Source organism: Mesoplodon mirus, assembly GCF_964341445.2.
Source record: "Mesoplodon mirus genome assembly, chromosome: 11".
NCBI classification, from domain to species: domain Eukaryota; kingdom Metazoa; phylum Chordata; class Mammalia; order Artiodactyla; family Ziphiidae; genus Mesoplodon; species Mesoplodon mirus.
In genome coordinates, this window is record NC_138987.1 from 90,600,494 (window position 1) to 90,612,958 (window position 12,465).

The following is a 12,465-nucleotide window of genomic DNA, read 5'->3' on the forward strand; positions in this document are numbered from 1 at the left end:
CTCTTTCAGGAAACTGAATATTTGGGGGAATCAATGGAGAAAAAATACAATAGAGAAGAAGGGAAGGGCCGTATCATGGAGGGCGTATTATATTTGATGACAGAGACTGGACTCCACTCTATAGGCAATGAAGGAAGATGTTTCAAGTATGATAGTCATGTGATCTTAGTTGTATTTTGAGGACAGTCATTCGGGCAGCAGTTCACAGGATGGTTTGGAGCGAAACTGGAGATAATTTGACCTGTAAGGAGACCTTTGCAATGGTCTAGGAAAGAAATATAGGTCTGAAAGATGTTAGTGGTAAGGGGGATGAAAAGGATCTGGCAAACATGAGCGTGTTTTCAGAAGAAGTTGATAGGACCTATTGACCTAGTGGATGTGGGTGAAAGGGAGCAACCGTCAATGATTTAGGAAGAAGGATGACATCCTGTAGGACATGTAGACGGAAATGCTGGCTTACAGGTGTGGAATTCAATAGAAAAGTTTGGGCTAGAAGTCAAAATATTAGGAGTTGTGATCAGGAAATGTAGAATTAAAACAGAAGAGAAACAGGTGCAACACTCTGCAGACGTGACAGTCTCCAGGTAGAAAGAGGAGGGAGACTGCTGAAGACTGCAAAGAAGCTACTGGTTAGGTAATATAAAGCCCGTGGGAGAAAATAGCAGTATCATCACAGTTTTCAAGGAGGAAGTGGTCTTCTGACTGATAGCACTAGAAACTCTGAATAGCTTGTACTTGGAAGGAAAAACACTGCCAGTGCAAATACCTACTTTTTTTTTTTTTTTTTTTGCTGTACGCGGGCCTCTCACTGTTGTGGCCTCTCCCGTTGTGGAGCACAGGCTCCGGACGCGCAGGCTCAGCGGCCATGGCTCACGGGACCAGCCACTCCACGGCATGTGGGATCTTCCCGGACCGGGGCACGAACCCGTGTGCCCTGCATCGGCAGGCGGACTCTCAACCACTGCGCCACCAGGGAGGCCCTAATCTAGACTATTTTTAACGCCAAAAATTATGATAGTTTCTCTACTTAAACTCTGTTATATTTTTATTGTGGCTTTTATTTTCAAAACTGGCAATCTTCAGGGTTTGCCCATAATATATCATAAAGAATAGAGAATTTCCATGGGAATGAACCTTGAAAATAGAACCAAATCCTCTTTCCAGGCTATGGAGATTAAAAACAGGACATGTCTTTAATCTGGGTAGGGTTTGTGTGACTACTACAATGCAGCAGAAGTGATGTTATGACAACTGCTGGGCCTAAGCCTTAAGATACGGACAGTTTCAGCTTTCTATTGGAATATTAGCCTCTGGAACACAATCGCCATGCTATGAAGAAGCCCAGACAGTCCTGTGTAGAGGCCTACATGGAGAACCTCATGCATAGAGGACCCAAAGTACCCAGCCAATAGCCCCAGTTGAGTTTGCAGCAGAGCTAGTACACTTGCCAGCTAAGTAAAGGAGTCATGTTGGAAGTGGATTCTGCCCCAGTTAAGCGACCCAAACTGATGCTGTGGTGGACAAAAGCAAAGCCCTGCCCAAACTGTAGACTCATGAGCAAAAAAATGATTATTATTCTTTTAAGTTGCTACATTTTTGGTGGTCTGTTATGCAGTAATAGATGACTAGAATATAGTCTTAGAAATATCATAGTGTAAGTGAAGAAGATTCCATAAATAAATATTTATATTGCCGTTTCAAAGACACATGATGTTAAAACAAATTCTTTTTGCTTTTTTTTTAATGGTTAAAATAGTTCTCTCATACTACGCATAATAAGAGTAGAGTTACTACTTTTTTTGTTGTTTGTTTGTTTGTTTGTTTTTGCGGTACGCGGGCCTCTCACTGTTGTGGCCTCTCCCATTGTGGAGCACAGGCTCCGGACGCGCAGGCTCAGCGGCCATGGCTCACGGGCCCAGCCTCTCCTCGGCATGTGGGATCTTCCTGGACCGGGGCACGAACCCGTGTCCCCTGCATCAGCAGGCGGACTCTCAACCACTGCGCCACCAGGGAAGCCCAGAGTTACTACTTTTAATGTTTGGACTGAATAAAGTGGAAAGCTGGAACTCTGGCTAAATAGAAAAGGTATAAGAAATTAAAACACTGAATTCAGAGTACAACACTGGCAGATACAATGTTTCCAAATATGCTAGCTGTATTAATTTAATTCAACTGGCTATGTACATTCTCTGACACTACAGTAATGGCTTGACATGGGCCAGTTTTCATTCTCAAGTTCCTAGTTGGAACCCACTAGGATCACAGGCTGGGCAAAATGACAAAGAAATTAAATATAACTTTACCTCAATGAATTATTATTTCCATCTAAACAATAGTTACTGTTTCTGGGCTACTAAAATAAGATTAATATACCTTTGATGGACAGGACTGTAGCCATCGTTGACAAATAGAAAACTATTGCAATAATTCTTTTAATTTTTAAATTAAAAACAGTAATTTAAAAATTCTATTATCCATGCAAATATATTGTTTATTTAAATTGGGGACTTTGAGAGGAGGCAGTATATGTAGTTGTTACTGTATGGTGACAACCCTATTCCCCTTCATGATTGATTGCTCTAGGGGAGGGTATGTGAACCAAGTCTGGCCAAAAAGACATGGGGAAAGTTAGCTGGGGATGTTTAGAAGAGATTTCCTTTCCTATTAACAGAGGCCCTTAAGGAGAATACCTCCTTTCTTACTGGTTTTAAACTTTTTTTGTGTGACTACATGATGCTAAAGAAAGTTCTTTAACCATCTTGCAATCACAAAATTGGCAGAGGGTAAAGATGGAAAGAACCCATGCTGCTTATGATTTTACTGAAAGTCTTCCTCTATTTTTGAACTGCCTACCTCCAGACTGCTTTTTGAGTGAAATAACTAAATGTCTCACTATTGCTTAAGTAAATTGTAATAGGATATTTTAATGCTTGCAGCCAAAAGCAATCCTAATCAATTCAGTAGTGCTATAAACAGCCTCCACTGTGTCTGAAAAATAGCTTGTGTTTAAAAACTTTGATTATTGCTCCTGTAAGTAAAATATAAGGTAAAATATAAAGATAAATATGTCAAAATCACCATTGATTCCCACTGGCTCTTCATAATCCTTCCTCACTCTGAAATCTCAAACTATTTTGTCCTTTTATTATTATTTTTTGACAACAATCACAAATGCTTTAAATTTGAATCATTTGTGCACATGATTTATATTGATTACAAGATTAAAATCTTTCTTTTGTACCACTAATTGCCTTATATCCAGTAGATACTCAACAACTACTTGTTGAATAAATTAATGATTACATCAGTGTATTTAAATTACATAAATATGCAAAAAGAAGACATCATAATTTCCAAGGAGGACTGTATTCTCAACATGTGTGTGTGCAACTTAGCAAAATGACACAATAATTAATAAATTTTCTGGTAGTTTTATTTCTGTTTACATTTTTGGACCCTACCTTTGACTAAATTCTAATTTTGACTTCAAGATGGAAGTTACATAAGAAAATTTAAAGGCACTTGTGTATCTCAACTAGGATTCTTCTTAGGAAATAGAGTAGAGGTCAGCCTAGTCCAGTGAAGTCTGATCGAAGATGGACAACCAGGTTCCTGCCAAGGTGCTCCCCTAAGCTTCTATTCAGCTCAATTTAAGTTCACAGCTTTTGGTTACAATAATTGCAGAGACATTTTGACCACAAAATCATGATCAAATAATTCTAGACTCTTCCAGCTTTTCTATATTAGGGAAGAAGTGTTATCTAATACGCAAGTGTTCAGTCTCAAAATCTCAAGCATTGTGAAGCAATGAGATGCAAGATTGCTGAAGGGAAATCAGACTTTAGTACGGCTGAGGATAGCTGGGCATACAGATCCAGGCACATGGGCCCTGGGTGAGGGAAGGAGTGTCCACAGGACAAGCTTTTGGAGTTGGTTGGGATGGATAAAGTCAAAGGATGTGGGCACCAAAAGTTAGGTCTTGTGGGGAAAGGAAAGAAGAACTGAACATCAATTGTATTTTTAAAGTTTTCTTCAGGACCAGCCACAAGACAGGGAAATGGGAAAGAAAGAAATTGTATGGGTCATGTTTATCTCTCATTTTATTCAAAGAGCCTTCTTTGGAGCTAAATATTGCAACTTGCTTCCTGTGTAAATTTGGATACATTACTTCCCTCCCTTTCTGAGTTTCTGCTTCCTCAATTGTAAAGTGGGGAAAGCAATACTTACTTGAGTTCTTGAGAAGATTACGTGGAATATATATGGGGTGTGCGTGCGTGTGTGTGTGTGTGTGTGTGTGTGTGTTTGTAAAATTACTTAGCATAGTGCCTGGGACATAATACTCACCAACCCCACCCCTCTATGGAATGTTATATTTATTCAGCAAATGGTAATTGAGTGCCTAGCAGCTGCTCTGCTTTTGGCACTGGTAATACAGATGTGGGCAAGATGAAGCCTACATTCTAGGGGCTGAATGAAAAGAAGTGTGGTTATTAGAAATGACTGACCAGCTTTAGCATCTAAAAACATACTTAAAATACAGGTCCTTGCTGTTTAGAAACGTAAGTATAATATGAAATAAAGAAACATATAAAAGGTTGGCAAGTGTTTATAAGGGAAAATACATACTAAATTTTAATACACAATTGATTTTTTCTGTTTAATTTAGAATTTCCTTTTAAAACATTTGCATTTCTGGATGGTAGTGGACACGAGAGTGTGATCCCCTGGAGGATTTCGTAAAGAAGGCAGAGGAAAAGTTGAATAGAACACAGAAATGGAAGGACAACATAGAGGATTTAGATCCAAACAGGGTTAGGAAAAACAACAGAGAGTGAAGTCAGTAGGTGTAATGAGGCAGAAAAAAGAAATATTGTATTGTTTGGCAGTCGATCATAAAGGAACAAAATAAAAGTAGTCTCTTTAAATTATGTAAATATTAAACAAACAAACAACAAGGCAGCAGCTGGAGGCTAACTAGGAAGAAATAGCCAAGGCAGAAGCTAAAGAAGGCTGAACAGTCGATAATATAAAATACTTTTTATGCAATTTAGGAGGTTATTTTTTTTTTAATCAGATCCAGTAAGATAAAATGTAAGCGGGTCATGCACATATTTACCAGGAAATCTTTTATTGAAAGCTGGGGAACTGACAAAAGAGCATAAATAGTAGCACTAGTTGCATTCAGAAAAGTGGAAAGAATTTTCTATTCGCATTCTAATCCCTTCCAAGAGACTACGTATATACCTGTCTGAATGCATATCTTGAAAAAATAAAAAATCTGTAAAAGACCATTAATCTGAGGCCATATGTAAAATAGTTTGGTATTACAGATTCGTTAAGAGAAATATTTTTATTTTCATTTATGTCACAGACCTACATGTTTTCTTAGTAAATTAGTTTCTGAGCCAGAGCAGATCCGAAAGGCTGCAGTTGTTTGGAGCTTTCAAAACATCTGGGAAGTTATTCTGGCAAGTAGAGTCAAATCCATTAGCAAAGCAGATGTTTTCCACTGTGGCTGGAAAAGACAACTTTCTTATACGTACTGCGTATGTTCCAAAATCCACTTCAAAAACAAGATTCCACCTTATAAAGGGTCTTGGGACCACAGTGGTCTCTTAGACTCTGCCAATAAAGGTATGGCCAAGGCCATTTAGGTGTTTGAAAGTCAGTAGTTTAGAATAATCTTTTTATCTCATGTTTCATAAAACAAGAGGAAAAAGTTATACAACTCTAAGTTGCTTCTCTAAGCCCTCATTTAAAAAGTTGGATTAAAACCAATGGGCAATCTCTGGCAGGACCCCTGGGAGCTAAAAGCAGGGAAGGACAAGAGGTCATGAGAGAGAACAGTGGCCTGAGAGTTGTTCTGGCCTTTCCTCCCAGAGAAAGTGAAAGGAAGCTTCTTCTCACTGACTCTTAGGAAAGAGTATCAGAAGCTCTAGGAGATGGGTCTTGTCAAACAGCCAGAAACTACCGTGCCCCAGGAATACAGGAAATTCGAAAACTCGTTTTGGGAAAAATTTTCCTTCTACAGATGCCTCTTACGTTCTCATATACAGATGAATTCTCACTATTAGATGGCATAAATCACGTGTTCTAGATATTTTTAGCCTTTGTAAAAATAGATATAAAAGTTTAATAGAGAGAAAGCATTTTGCATTGGCCTTTTGCAAATTAATTGTTTTTAGCTAAAAAGTTCCATATTCTTAGCCAATGCAATATTTTCCTGGTTTGACAATTCAGTTTTAGCTTATTTTTAATCAAGAACAAGCAGAAATAAGGAAAAATAGAATGAAGATATTACTTATTTTTTATTGTATCAAATAATGTGAGAATAATTCTTACAAAGAATAAGATGGAGGAACCCTTGCTGATTAAACTGATTAAATTGGTTTAAAATCATCAGCATTGTCAATATTTGAAAATTTTGCTTATATATAAAGAAAGAAGTACTTGGGTTGTCCCAGATCACTGCTGAGTATTCTAAACTATTTTATAATTTCAAAAGCACAGCCTGTAAAGATAAAGGGGGCAAATCATTATTTGGCTTCAGAGATATGGAGGTTTCTGCTATTTCTAGAGAAAGGTTGCCTGCTGTCATGAAATGTTTTAGGTCTCTTTATAATGAGGTGCTATCATGGTACTGGCTACAGTACTGACAAAGGTCCTTTATTTGCACTCTGTTCATCTTTGCTTGGTGCATACACCTGCCAAAATAAAGACTATTATGAATGATGGGATTTGGATTCAGGGAAATGTGAACAGAGTCAATTACTGATACTAGGCAGACATGTCTTATTTTCAACATCTTATTAATATTATAACCTGCTTCACTTATGATATCATAGCCATCTCTGTTTACTCTCATTCCTGTCTGAAACTAGCTCATCAGGAATTTTAGAGAGAGAGCCTTTGAACCTGAAACACTTTAATTATCACCTTGCTCCGGGGAATTGAGAGCTAGAAAGATATCATTCTTTGGAGAGGAAAATAAAGATCTCTCTGTGAAGATTACTTGTGTTTGTCTAAGAGATAAACACTATTCATCCATTGTCTGGAGGGGTGCCCAGAATAGAAATGAGCAAAGAGCACAGATTAGCTAAGTGGATAGCTTTCTAATTCCTTTTGAGACATGTCTTCCAAGTAGCGCTTTACTTTGTTTGGAGTTCTGTGATTTTCCAAATTTGGGTATATATCAACTTTGGTAAGTGTGAAAACACATCCCAAAGCCAGAAAAGAAATGAGTTTTGTATTGCTATTTTCCATAGCCAATCTCTCCCCCATCTCATAGCCCTACTAGGAGATCGTTGAAAACTGACATTGTGTGGCTAGGAAAAGGAGCAACTAGAGATGGAAAAGTTGTTCAAAGGTGTGAAAAAGATAGGAATATGTGTCACTGAAGGACGTGTGCCAATAAAGGGCTCCATAAGGTAAGAATAGAGGGAAAAGGAGGGTCTAGTGTAATTTCTGGGATTGGTATGTGTCCACTCCACTTGGTCATAGAGGAGGAGGAAAGGAGAAGTTTAGGAAAGAGGAAAGGTGTCTCAAGGAATAGTTAGCAGGGAAAGAATCGCAGGAAACAACACTAATGATTAAACAGTTTAGGACATGTTGTGAAAGAAACATTATGGCTTGTCTATAACTGCCTGCACTTAAATTAATTTTTTCCTGTGCAAGGAGTGGTAGAGTACAAAAGGGAAAAGGCAATGGAGAAAAAGGATGTGAACCTAGATGACCCTGACTCTATCCTAACCTAAGGAAAGAAAGTAAAAATATGTTCTTAGGCCAAATCTAAAGACAAGAAAAACTTTAGCTTCCTCATAAAGACAGGCCGCATCACTGACTAGAATGCGAAAAGATGAAAAGCTCATGAATCATAAGGAAACTCAAATAAAGAGGCCCCTAGACTTCTATTTATATACCTCTTTAAAAGTGTATTAAATTATTTTTCCAACTAATGCTATCAAGTGAAATCTTCCATCTGGCTGCACTGAGAAAGAATTTCAAAGTTGTGGAATAATAGAATCAGAGCTGGAAGTAACCTGAGTGTCTTTTCAGCCAACCCCCTCATTTTTCTTTTAGCAGTTCTGGGGTGTGATGTAAACAGACTGTAGCGAGTCCACATGCACCAGACTTGCTCATTAAAAACACAAGACGGCTTCTGACACTCCTGTGTTCCTTTCCAGCTACTATCTGTCCCTCTTTCTTCCTAGTGAACCGCCTTGCAGTAGCAGTCTACATTTGCTCTCTCTCCACTTCTTTGCCTTCCTTTCCCCTCCCCAGGCCACAGAGCTGCCCCTCCATTGAAACCATCCTCACTCAAGGCCCCTCACAAAACTCACTCTCCCATCTGTGCAAAGAGGGCTTCAGAGCGAGATGGCTGAACTTGAAACCTTGCTTCTGTCATTTACTTCCTGTGTAACTCTGGGCAGCTTCACCTCTCTGTGCCTCATTTTCTCATCTATAAAGAGGGGATAATCATCATCATCGTCATCATATCCTCATCACCCCTGCTTCACGAGGTTGTTCTGAGAATTGAATGAGTCAAGCCGTGTGAACTGCTTAAAATGGTCTCTGGCATGTTATAATCCCTTAATAAAAGAAATCTGAGTTCTTAGCTATCATTATTATTATTATTATTATTTTGGCTGCGTTGGGTCTTCATTGCTGCACGTGGGCTTTCTCTAGTTGCGGCGAGCGGCGCTACTCTTCGTTGCGGTGCGCGGGCTTCTCACGGTGGTGGCTTCTCTTGTTGCAAAGCACCGACTCTAGGAGCGCAGGCTTCAGTGGTTGCAGCGTGCGGGCTCTAGAGCACGCCGGCTTCAGTAGTTGTGGCGCGCAGGCTCAGTAGTTGTGGCACACGGGCTTAGCTGCTCCATGGCATGTGGAATCTTCCACGACCAGGGATGGAACCCGTGTCCCCTGCATTGGCGGGCGGATTCTTTAACCACTGCGCCACCGGGGAAGTCCCATTATCTTTCTTGATAGCTTTGTAGTCTTACTGTTAACCAGTTCCCTCCTTCCAAGCTTCCTTCCATCCCTCCCTCTTTCCTTCTTTCCCTACTTCCCTTTTTTACAAGTATTTGCGTGTCTCTTTATCCTGTACCAGGACACTGGGGCTACAGTAATGAGCAAGACAGCATATGCTACTTCTCAAGGGCTTAAACTCCTAGTTTTCCTCTTACCACTCTATTAGCTGCTTCTTAGTTTTCAGTGGACATTCCTTTTCCTCCCTCTGCCTCTCGACCTCTTAAATTATCCTTGAATTTCATCTTCTTATCCCAACATGTTTTCCTGAAGATAAAGGCATCCATCCATAAAGGCTATTCCAAACCTGTCTTCTGTCTTGACTTTACGCCTAGGTCAACCCTTCCAACCACATATTAGTTGTCTTCCCCTATTACAGAGAGACTTCAATCCCGAGATGTACAACCCAGGATAGATTATCTCCCCAGCGCAGCCTCCTTTTACCATTCCTGGTTTTACCGTGTGGTCAATGGCACCACCACCCATCTGGATACTTACATCGGGATCCTCTGCCTTCATCTACTTCCCCCACTTCAATCACATCACAATTCTACTTGCTTTGCAAGTGTGGTCTTCCTTCTCCATTCCCACTTTCTTCATTCAGGCCCTCTTTATTTTCCTCTTTGTAGAAGACCAGCCTTCTCAATGATCTCTACTTCCTGTCTTCTGTTCCACCCATCTATGCTCACACATTTTCTAAGACAAAAACCTGATCATTAATTCAATCGTGTATTCATTCACTCATTTACTCACTTGCTCTCTCACTTATTTGCTTAATAACGTTGAATGAAAACTCACTGTGTGCTGAGCACAGATCATTTTATTTCTCTCTAAATTCCTCCCAAGGTGCCTTGACTCCTTTTAATTACCCTTGTGTCTCTGTACATGCTGAGTCCTCCCTGCCTCCGCACACACCTTGTTCCCTTGACAAGCCACGACATGCTCTTCATAACTCAGCTCAAATTTCTCCTCATTCATTCATTTATTCATTCACTCATTCAACTCTGTCCAGTGCTGGGGATAGAGCAGTAAATACAACTGATAAATCCCTGCTCTCACAGAATTTACATGAGGGAAACAGACAATAAATAATTGGACAAGATGATTGCAGATTGTGATAAGAGCTGAGGACAAAAAAGACAAAGTCAGTCAATAGGGAGAAAGAGAGAGAAAGAGTTGAGTTTGTGTGTGTGTGCGTGTGTGTGTGTATGTGTATGTGTGTGTGTCTGGGGGTACAGTTTTTTTTTTTAATTGAAGTATAGTCGATTTACAATGTTGTATTAGTTTCAGGTGTACAGCAAAGTGATTCAGCTTTATATAATACATTTTTTAAGGTTCTTTTCCATTATAGGTTATTACAAGATATTGAATATGATTCCTTGTGCTATACAGTAGGTCCTTGTTGGTTATCCATTTTATATATAGTAGTGTGTGTATGTTAATGCCAGAGTCTTAATTTATCCTTCCCCTTGGGTGGTACAGTTTTAAATAGGGTGATTGGTCAGAGAAATCTTTTCCGATGAGGTAGCCTTTGAGCTGAGACCTGAATGAAGTGAGAGAGTGAGCCATGTCGATATCTGGAAAAAGAGCGTTAGGGGTCAGGGAACAGCCAGTGCTAGGGCTGCAGTGGAAGCAGGCCAGGGTGCTCGAGGAACAGCAAGGAGGTTGGAAGGTAGTCAGCAAAGGGCTGTCGAGTGAGTCCCTGTGATGCCTGCCTGATTTTGCACAGCAGAGTTGAGCGTTCATGTCTCTGTGGCTCAGATAGTGCTTGGTATTACATTGTGCTGTTACAACATGGCATATGTTTGTCTCTATTTATTTCTGTTTGTTTAGTTGCTAATACTGCAAGCCCTCAAGGGTGGGTACCCTTCTGTACTCCTTTTTATATCCCCAAAGCCCATCCCTGTGCTTGGCAGGTGCTTGAAACTTCGCTGAATGAATGAATCAGAGGCCTTTAGATGCTTTCTTACTAGTGAGCCATCTGATTGGGTTTCTGGGTTCTTACTGCTTTCAACACTTTTCTTTCATCATGTCACTCTCTTAGCACCTGGTATTGATCTTTCACTTGCTTTGGCTACTTTCCTCCTGGAAACTTGAATCACGGACATTCCTGCACTGATTTCCAGTCATGACTCTCCACTCCTCCCCAGGTTTCTTTGTCTTGCAGTGATAAGTGTGCCTTGTGTGGGCAACACCAAGGAAGGGCTTTACATATTGGAGCTGTGGAAAGCTCACAGCAGGAGCACTAATAAATGAAGATAAATGTACAGAGTGGGGTCAGAATACAGAAGGACTTGCAAGTTGAGTAAAGAAGAAAAATACAGGCAAGTGACTGTGATGATTTAGAAATGTCACCCTGAGATTGTACTTTAAGGTTTTATAAATACCTTAATATTTATTGTCATCACTTATTTTTTGTGCAAGAGTAAATAAACTTTAGCCCTTAGCTTATTTGCGTATGACCAAAAGGTCATATATGCATATATTAGAATAGCATGCTTTCACAAGATGTCTATTTCTGAAAGTAGGTGACTTCTATAAAATGAGACATTGTATTTCTTTTTTTTTTTAGAACAGGAAGTTAGAGTTGCTTTTTTAAGGATAAAAATCTCAAAAATTGTGAATACAGGTGACAATCATTAGCAAACCAAAGCCTCTAACTTGTTGAAATAGGTGTCAAGAATGCAAGCAAAATGCACATATCATGAAATAACTCTAGCACTCCTTCTGTATAATCTACTTACTCTGTTTCACACATGATTATAATAACTTGGTTATCTATTTTTTTCAGGTCACAGCCGATTAAACATAATAAATTATCTGGGCAGGAAGGTGGTAGAGGAAGTCACAGCAACAAAATGGATGGAAGGCACACAGGAGGCAGAAAGACATAAAGAAGCAGACATCAAGCCCTCAAAATGATAGCCATTTAGAGTCTCAAATGCAGGGCAAGCAAGGCAGTTACTCCTGTGGCACCATCATACAGGTGCATAACAGCTTTATCTGCAAGGTCAAGTCAAAAGTTTTTTTTTGCGGCCATGGCTCACGGGCCCAGCCGCTCCGCGGCATGTGGGACCTTCCCGGACCCGGGCACAAACCTGCATCCCCTGCATCGGCAGGCGGACTCTCAACCACTGCGCCACCAGGGAAGCCCCAAGTCAAAAGTTTTTTAAAAAGTTGTTTGTTTGTTTTTTCAAATTTCATTTGGTGACAAAGCCTGACCTGACTTGTGCTCGTCTGATAGCAAATCTAATCTGAGGGGCTATGAGGCTACTTATGAACTTCGTTCTAATTTGTGTGAATATGATTTGCTGCAGAAATAATGTGTTAATTACAGACCCTGCTGGGTTGCTATGAATATGTATGTGGTATAAGCATCACGTTACCTTCACAAGATGCAAACATCTGGTTGCAAGGGTTTGGATAAGGAATTGTGTACTT